Below are 8,891 nucleotides of genomic sequence, written 5' to 3' on the forward strand. Positions count from 1 at the left end.
ACTGCCTCCAAGACTGTCTCCTGGGCTGTCTCCTGGACTGTCTCCAGCACTGTCTCCTGGACTGTCTCCTGGACTGCCTCCTGGACTGTCTCCAGGACTGTCTCCTGGACTGTCTCCTGGACTGTCTCCTGGACCGCCTCCTGGACTGCCTCCTAGACTGTCTCCTGGGCTGTCTCCTGGACTGTCTCCAGGACTGTCTCCTGGACTGCCTCCTGGACTGCCTCCTGGAGTGCCTCCTGGACTGTCTCCTGAACTGCCTCCTGGACTGTCTCCTGGACTGCCTCCTGGACTGCCTCCTGGACTGCCTCCTGGACTGCCTCCTGGACTGTCTCCTGGACTGCCACCTGGACTGTCTCCAGGACTGTCTCCTGGACTGCCTCCTGGACTGTCTCCAGGACTGTCTCCAGGACTGTCTCCAGGACTGTTTGTGTCTTCAGTAAATGAAGCAGCTGTGGTGTCACATTCCACTCAAATGCTTGCTACACCCTTTAGCTGTTAGCAAAAATGAAACTGCGGCTTTACTTTCACAAACACATCAGTCCTGATTCTACAAGAAGTTCAGAGTTCAAGTGTTCACACAGGATGATGAAACAAGAGAGCACTTATTTATTCTTCTTCCGGCTGCTCCCTTCTTCAGGGGTCAACACAGCGAACTGAGTCGCATAAAGACTTGGTGATTGATTTTACACCGGATGCCATTCCTGATGCAACCATAGACCACCGAGCTACCACAGCCCCCTGTGTGGAGCAGAGAGCTGCCATAGGGTGCCTGGGGGAGGAGATGGTGAGAGTTAAGGGCCTTGCTCAAGGGCCCAGAGTAGAGCAAATGAGAGTGGAGACAGGTGAGGGTGCTTCATCTATCCCACCCACATTTTTTATGTTGTCAGTACCGGGAGTTGACCCAGCGATCTTCCAGTCACATGCCCACCTTCTCTAACCTCTGCACCACCACTCCCCACGAAATGAGAGCGCAATGATTGAAAAAAAAAATCTTTATTGGTTTAAAGTTTTCACTTTAATTTAGCTGTATCTAATTTGAACTACAACAATTTGATTGTACCAAACGTATGTGTATGTATGTATGTATATTTGTACATATGTACTGTATATACATGTATGTATGCTTGGATGTGTATGTATGTATACATACTGTATATAGTTAATCATGAGTGTACCATCTTGTGCATGTGCATATTCTTATTATTATTTGTCTGTCTGTCTGCTCGTTTAAGCACCCTAAATACTTGGTTAGAGTTAAGAAAAGTATTTTAGACTTAAAATGTATAAATCTGTAACAATAACTATGTGCAATAAAAGCAATATGTTCCGTTTCCACATCATGGAATCACAGGAAAAAAAAAGATTTTTAGACATTTGGTACTTTAAAGTTGCCACACAGGTGAGCAGCTGTAGATCAACCATAGTGGAAATGAGAGACTGAGTAGGGAGAATTTTCTTTCTTCTTTTTTTATGAAGAGCTCCAACATCACCAGTGAAGTACAGTCAAAAATTCAGTCAAAATACAGGAAATCCAGTCAAAATACAGGAAATCCAGTCAAAATACAGGAAATCCAGTCAAAATAACGGCAATCCAGTCAAAATACAGGAAATCCAGTCAAAATACAGGAAATCCAGTCAAAATACAGGAAAATGAAGTGGTTGATGTTCATACTCTTCTATGAATCTTGAATCTTGAATAAAGGTCTGAGCTGCCATTTTCTCCTCAGTGAAAGTAAAATTAAAGTGACCAGTTGCATCAATCAATAGCTGGCTAACAATTCTAAAATATGTGCACAGAACAATGCAAATAAAAAAGATTGTATGCTTTTAGTCACAATGACAGATTTATGACGGTGAAACAAACAATAGCAGGACGTGTCCACGCTTGGCGTTACAGCTTATTTTAGCGCATGCGAGGGGTTTAGGAGATCAGAAGGTGTTGAAAAGAGTCTTTGTACTTCCTAACAATAAATAAAATCTGCAGTGCATTAAATCTGAACACGACACTCCTTTAAAAGTATCCAGTCGGAGAGTTCAAAAAGAAAAGTGTGACAGCAGCCGTGCCTTCAAACACACCGTTTGATCCTTCTTATTCAGCTTTAAAAAGAATGTTTCTGTGTCATTTCACACATATATAACTCAAGCAGCATTTAATGTCCAACAGCTTCATTCACCATAAGGCCAGCCCCGACCCCCACCCCCCGGCCCTAACGACCATCTTAAACAACATTTCAGCTGCCAACAAAAACACCATGCTGAAGTTAGACCCATTAGTTTTATTTTGTCACACTTTAACACGTGCCGCACGCGCACCTCGCACTATTCACTGCCGCTTCACAGACATCACAATGACATTAACAAGTTGCTGACCTGTTTTTGTGTGTGCGGTTCTGCTCGGAGTGACGGAGGGCGAGGTGTGGCGAGGAAAGGGCAAGTGAGCAAAGGAGTGGGGAACAAACATGGGAGAGGGGCAAGAGGGGAAGAGGTCTGAGGGAGGCTGGGGGAGATGGGGTTAAGTGTGTTTCTGGAGGTGGGGGTGAAAAAAAACACGAGCTAAATGCCAAAGTGTGTGTTTGTGTTTAAATCGATGAAACTAAATTATTTTTGCTCGACGTATTGAGTTTAGGTTTGGTGACCTTTATATATTGAGCTCAATAAATATAAAATAATATAACAGTGTGAACGCTCATGAAGCATTCACACTACACTGTAAAAACAGTCTGTAAAATTTACTTAAAAAACTGTCAAATAGCATCAGAAAAATACAGCAAAATGCAAAACAGTATATCACTGTAGTAAATACACTGTATTACTGTAAATTGTGAGACAGAAATTTTAAGTAAGTACTGTTATGATATGTAGAAAACATAGAATTGTACTGTGAAAATCTTAAAATATTGTAAAGTTCACAGAAAAATACTATAATATCAAAAGCAGGTAATTGCCCTAAAATTAACAGTACTATCGTGTCAAAGTTACAGATTTTACTGGTGTTTACATTTATTGTGTGAATGTTTATGAAGCATTCACACTATTGTAACACGTTTTCTGCCGTACATATTCCGGCATCTTTCTTGCTCCACATTTTTTATGTTATTTTAACAAATCATAAATCAAAACGTTCGGCTCTTTCAGGACAATCCTGCTATGACTTTTGGTATTGGTGCAAATTTAGCTTTTTGAAATATTTAGCCTTTTCTATTTTTTTCTCATTGAAAATGATCTCGTTTTACATCCTTCAAATCTTCAGATGTGTTTACAACCTTTTACTACTCTTTTTACATTTTGTTCTGGTTCAGCTTCTTTCAGCAACTTTGTGCAAACTTAAACATTGTTTCAGCTACTTTCAGCTAATTTAAGCAGTTCAGCTGTTTTGTGCTCCTTTTAGATTATTTCTGCAAGTTTCATTTTTTTCTGATATTTCAGCAATCGCCAGCTGATTTTATGCTAATTTAAGTATTTCCAGCTAATTCTACATTTTTTACAACCATTTCAATTTTTTAACTTAATTCAGCAAAAAAAAAAAAATGTGTTCTCTCCACTTCCTTCTTGTAATTTCAGCTTATTTCTGCCTTTTTTTAGCTACTTTTCAGCTATTTTGATGTTTGCTAATTTCAGCTTTTTTCAGATAATTTCCAGTTTTTGTCTTCATTTTTGCTTCTTTCAGCCTAATTGGGCAAATGTGTTCTTTCTGCTTTGTATGATAATTTAAGATTGTTCTGTATTTTCAGCTACCCTTTTAGCTAATTTTATGTTTTCAGAAAAATTCAAGTTTTCATTGTAATCTCTGCTACTTTCAGCCTAATTAATGTATTTTTTTCTCATTTCTGCTTATGTTCCTTTCCGCTTATTTCTGCTAGTTTCAGTTATTTCAGCTACTATTTAGCTGTTTTTTGCTAATTTTAGCTTTTTCAGTTAATTCCACATTTTTACATTCATTTCTTTTTTTTTTTTTTTTTGCCAAATTCAGCAAAAATGTACTCTCTCCACATCGTTTTTAAGCTCATTTCAGCTGTTTTTCAGCAAGTTCTTCAGCAATAAGCATCCACACTGCATTTACGCAGGAAATGCAATTTCTCTAGTTATTTTAAGAACTGATGTAACATTTTTTTGAGTATATGGTAATAATCATCACTGCAATTTTACAGTTTTGTGTGCATTTATTTATTCAAATCCTACAAATTGGCTCCCACGCTTTATTGACTATTGCTTTTCTTAAAACAATGCTTAAAATGTGTGCGTGTGTGTGTATGTGTGTGTAGTTACGCTGTAGTTTCTGAAACTAAATGTTAGTTTGCTACCATGAAAAGTCGTGCAGAATTTTTTTCCTTCTATTTTAACAAACTTCTGTTAAAAATGTTTCAGTTTGCACACTCAACCCCATCCTTGTAGCTGTGTGTACATATCTGCATGTGCCTCTTGCAGCTATTTTTGCCGGCCACCTGTTAATAACATAAAAGCCGACTGGGGGAAAGGGCTGCAGCAGGGAGCTTGGGTCAGCTCAGCCCTGGCTGTAAGACCCATGTCTGCAGCTACCACTACGCTCCTGCTGATTGAAGGGGCAACGGGGAAGTCAACACCTCGAAGACGAGCAGAGCAGCCGGTTAAACGTAGGTGGGCTCGCATGGTCAGATGTCAGAGACGGGGGGAGGGGGGGTGTCAGTTTCACCAGACAGTGAAAACGTGATACAGATCTTGCTGCTTAAACTTGCAGAACAGCACTTTATTCACTTTGCAATAGGAAGTATGTCTCCAGTTCTGTAAATATAGGTGTTATTCTTCAAATAAATGTAATTTAAAAAAATGCGTTGCTCCTTTAAGTGTTTTCTGCAGGACTCTAACATTCAGGGTTGCACGGTAATATTTTGTTTTTTTTTTGCAATCTAGTCTGCTGATATATTCCAAACTATATTTTGCCTTTTGCAGTTCGTGATACATGATTATTCCAAGTACATGCAGACATTTGCAATTGATTTTTAAAAATTAAATTACAAAAACAATTAAGCCAACTTCTGGTTATCACTGGCAGGTGCAGGCTCAAGTGTAATCCATTTGTAGGATGAAAGAAATCTGATCTGCGCCCCACTCACATGACTTTGGTGCAGTCATTGCAATTCTACTATTTTGCAACCTTGACATTTCAGAATACATACTTGTTATTAATAACCAAACAGAGTTTGTTACATAGTGCTATATTGTTTTTTTGTATAGGATTAACAATACTTTATTTTTTAATAGTCTGTTGGCTACTCATGTTAAGTTTATTTAAAGCAATCAAGTACAACCCCTGTTTTGGATGAAAATATTGAAAATGAAAAAGTAAAAAAACAAAAAATATAACAGAATGCAATAATTTGAAAATTTCATAAAATAATTGTTTTTTTACAGTCAACAAGAATATAACTATCAAATGCTGAAATACACAACTTGGTAAAAAATTTTTATTTTATTTTTTTTTGGGGGGGGGATGGGGGTACTTATATTTTGATGGCAGCATGTCTAGAAAATGAGGCGACCAGCTGCTGGAGGTTTTCTCAGAGTGAATGTTGTTCCATTACATAATCTGATGTAAGATTCTAGGTGTTCACCAGTCCTGGGTCTTTTTGTTGTATTTTTTTCTGGATTAGAGCATATGTTGTTCTAAAGCTTGTGTGCCTTTTCAAAAGGTGTAAGCTGCCCCTGACCAAGGTACTATTGCACCCCCATACCATCAGTGAGGCAGGATTTTGAACTGTGCTCTGATAACAAGCTAGACGGTCCGTCCCTTGTGGTTTCAAAAATAATTTCAAGTTTCAACTTGTCTGACCACAGAATGTTTTTCGACTTGCCTGATCCTTTTTAAATGAGTTTTGGTTTAAACAAAACAGTATTTTCCAAAGGTATAAACATCTGGCTCTATCATTAAACACGGGCGGAGGTCTCCGTGTTTCGCAACATGCTACACCCGCTATTTTGTTCTTACTGACTTTTGTTAGCCCTGTTCCTGTGTTCTGTGACATGTTGCTACCATACAAACCTAAATGTTGTTTTTTTAATATAAAAAAAACTGTACAGTTCTTAAAGCCACTTAGAGAGGTCAAGGTCGAGAGCTTGAAATCTTTTTGTAAGATATTCCAGGAAACAGGAGCGGAGTAGGAGAAGGCCCTTTTGTCTAGTTCAGTCCTCACTGAGGGAACACTGCAGGTAATAATGTCCTGAGAGCGCACGCTGTAGCTGCACTCACGCAGAGACATGTAGGAGGAGATGTATGAAGGCAGCAGACCAAGAAGTGATTTAAAGATGAAGATGCACCAGTGAGAGAGTCTGCGTGAAGTTAATGATGTCCAGTTAACCATTGAATACTGGGTGCAGTGGTGGGTACGATAATCACAGCCAGTTATGAATCTTAGTGCACCATGATAGACAGCATCCAACATCTGCAGGGTTCTTGTAGAAGCGTTCATGTAAATAATGTCACCGTAATCAATGGAGGGAAGGAAAGTCACAGATACAAGGTGTTTCCTAACATTCAGAGTTAGACAGAATCTGTTTCTGAAAAAGAAACCCAGTTTAACTTTCAGATTCTTTACCAAGTTTTCCACATGGAGCTTAAAAGAGAGATGTGAGTCGACCAAGATACCCAAATATTTATAAGGAATCAACAAACTCAATGGGGACACTATTTGAGGATGAAATCAGAGGAAGAACTGCTGGGACCAACTTCCTACATGAAAAAAATCATCCCTTTAGTTTTGTCGGCATTTAGGACAAGTTTGAGGTGAAACAAATCTGACTGGATGTTGTTTAATGCAGATTTCAAAAGCTGAAAAGTCTTAGCAACTGTTTTAGCTCAACAATAAACAACTGTCATCAGCATAGAAATGTAAGGATGCATCAGGGATGTTTTTACTTAAATTATGTATGTAGATTGTAAAGAGGGTGGGTCCTAAGACTGAGCCTTGTGGTACACCATTGTTGACTGTTAAATAACTGGAGGAAGTACCATTATGTTGAACACATTACCTCCGGTCTGAGAGACATTTAGTGAACCAACCAATGGTGTGTTCTGAGAAACTGATTTCTGAGAGTTTATGACACAAGATGTTCTGATCCACAGAGTCAGAGTCTTTAGACAGGTCTAAGAAAAGTGCAGCACAATAATCCTTAGCATCCAGCGCTTCAACAACGTCATTAAGAACCTTCAGTGAAGCAGTGGTTGTGCTGTGTTGTTTCCTAAAACCAGATTGAAGGCGAGGTAAATTATGTTTTAATTTTTTGTATTTGCCTTTGCATTCTGTTGACTAAAGCAAAACATATAGAAATTATTGTTGTGTGTATAAAAACATAAATATATTTTACGATTGTGATTGTCTTTGGCAGATTATATGTTCTCATGGGTTCAAAGAACAAATTCTTGACAACCAAATGCAAAAAAAAATTAGAAAAAATAAAAATACGAAAATAAAATTTCACCCTTTAAGTTGAAAAAAATATAATTACAGAAAAAAAAAATCTGTAATTTTGTCCATTTTCAATATTGGCACTGATTGACTTTGATCATTAGTTGAAACTAATACTGATAATAGTGTCAGGGTCACTTGTATTAGAGATTCTAATGGACAAAAAGATCCCTCAAACAAAACACAAGTGAATTTGGAGGGATAATTTATTTATTTTACACATATCCATAAAAAGCATGTTCCTCATCTTTCCTGATCAAAAAGCAAAAACGCTGCAGTAAGAAATGCCTGGCATTGTGATAAGGTGTGCAAGAAGGTCACAGAGCCATAAACACACAAATATGGAATAAGAGAGAGAAGAGGAAATATATATATATATATATATATATATATATATATATATATATTGTAAATGAACTACAAATATCATTCTGCATAATCCAACAGCAGAAGTTACTTTTATAAATTCAAATCCAGAACCAATAAAGAGGCCTGGAGGTCAGGGCTGTACAATCCTGGTCTTCAATGTCCACGGTCCTTAATGCTTTAGACGTTCCTCTGCTCCAATACACCTGACATGAATCAACGTATGATTTACAAGCTTTTACAGAACATGAAGAGACTCAACCAGTGAATCTGTTGTGTTGGAGCAGAGGAATATCTAAAGCATTCAAGATCGTGGTTCTTGAGGACCTGGATTGGACACCCCTGGTCTAGAGTCTGCAAAAATTATGATAATGGAAAGCAATAACTCATGGATGGGGCGAAACGAAAGCCCTTCTGAAAAAATCATCACATGATTGTTCTGTGACTAGTGATGGAGACAAGCAGCCACATGGTATTTTAGGTTGAAACAGGTTAAATTGTGTTTTAATTTATAAAAGGTTAACTAAAATAAAATGACGTTGTCATGAGCCTTTTGATACAGACTTATCTTTATTCGCAGTTTCCAACAGAATTATGTAATTCAGTGCTATTTTCATTAATTATATGTGCCTTTTATTTGTTCTGAGTGCTGTAGTGATCCCTCGCCATAAGATGGCTCCAGCTGGCAGAGGCTTCCAGGAGGGGAGGAGTGATGGGCGTAAAGCTAAGCTGCTCTCATCCTTCAGGCATGCAGCGTGTTGGAAACCTGACGATTCGTGCTGCAGTGAGGTGATGAGATTACACTGAACCCAAGGAGAAAGAAGATTCATCCGGATGTTGAGGCTGCCAAAACTGCCAACGAGGGCATTTCCATTTTGACCGACTAAGAAACTACGAATGCGAGTTTTGTTTTTATGCATGCTGTTGATAGTTCTGACTGAGAAGTTTATACTTTATCTTCCTCTCTATGGCAAAAATAAATATTTTTATACAATTAAAAGCACATTTTTTGTGTTAAAGTTACAGATAATTGCAGTGATTCTCTTTTATATATATATATATATATATATATATATATATATATAT

Source organism: Nematolebias whitei, chromosome 19 (assembly GCF_014905685.2).
Source record: "Nematolebias whitei isolate Nwh7 chromosome 19, NemWhi1, whole genome shotgun sequence".
Taxonomy (NCBI): domain Eukaryota; kingdom Metazoa; phylum Chordata; class Actinopteri; order Cyprinodontiformes; family Rivulidae; genus Nematolebias; species Nematolebias whitei.